At 46.5% G+C, this 1,011-nt stretch overlaps 1 non-coding gene across 1 annotated transcript; it reads left to right on the top strand.

Annotated features, from left to right (window-relative positions):
• The first annotated feature begins 614 nt into the window (after positions 1 to 614).
• TRNAK-UUU (transfer RNA lysine (anticodon UUU)) lies at positions 615 to 686 on the top strand. The gene has a single exon. It is a non-coding gene; the product is annotated as a tRNA-Lys (tRNA).
• The last annotated feature ends 325 nt before the right edge of the window (positions 687 to 1,011 follow it).

The following is a 1,011-nucleotide window of genomic DNA, read 5'->3' as shown; positions in this document are numbered from 1 at the left end:
CATTAACTCTCTTCAGAAACAATTCAAGACAGAAAACAATGGAATTATTCCTTTAAAAAGTACTAAATGAAAAGAGTATCAATCTAGAATTCTATACCCAGTGGAAATACCCATTAAATATGAAAGCAAAGAAGAAATTTTAAAACAAACAAAAGCTGAAAATATATATATCACTTGTGGGCTTCCCTGGTGGTGCAGTGATGTAAGAATCCGCCTGCCAATGCAGAGGACACAGATTCGTGCCCTGGTCCGGGAAGATCCCACATGCCACGAAGCAACTAAGCCCATGAGCCACAACTACAGGACCTGTGCTCTAGAGCCCATGAGCCACAGCTACTGAGCCCGTGTGCCACAACTACCGAAGCCCACGTGCCTAGAGCCCATGCTCCACAACAAGAGAAGCCACCGCAATGAGAAGCCCGTGCACCACAAAGAAGAGTAACCCCCACTTACTGTAACTAGAGAAAGCCCATGTGCAGCAACAAAAGACCCAACGCAGTTCAGATTGAAGAAAGATGATACCAAGTGGAGACAGATCTACACAAAAGAATTAAGGGCATGGAAATAGTAAGCATGTGGGTAAATATAAAAGACATTTTAAAAATTTAGGGAGTTCCTTGGTGGTCCGGTGGTTAGGACTCAGTGCTTTTACTTCTGTGGCCCAGGTTCAAACCCTGGCCAGGGAACTAAGATCCCGCAAGCTGGGCTTCCCTGGTGGCGCAGTGGTTGAGAGTCCGCCTGCCGATGCAGGGGACACGGGTTCGTGCCCCGGTCTGGGAAAATCCCACAGGCCGCAGAGCGGCTGGGTCCGTGAGCCATGGCCACTGAGCCTGCGCGTCTGGAGACTGTGCTCCGCAACGGGAGAGGCCACAACAGTGAGATGTCCGTGTACCGCAAAAAAAAAAAGATACATATCGTAAACCCTAGAGCAACTACTGAAAAAAGTAAAGAAATATAATTAATAATAGGACATAAAATGAAATACTAAAAATAGTCCAAGGTGAGCAGGAA

The sequence above is a fragment of the Lipotes vexillifer genome, unplaced genomic scaffold (assembly GCF_000442215.2).
Source record: "Lipotes vexillifer unplaced genomic scaffold, Lipotes_vexillifer_v1.1 scaffold387, whole genome shotgun sequence".
Lineage (NCBI taxonomy): Eukaryota > Metazoa > Chordata > Mammalia > Artiodactyla > Lipotidae > Lipotes > Lipotes vexillifer.
This window is presented reverse-complemented; position numbering and strand designations above follow the sequence as displayed.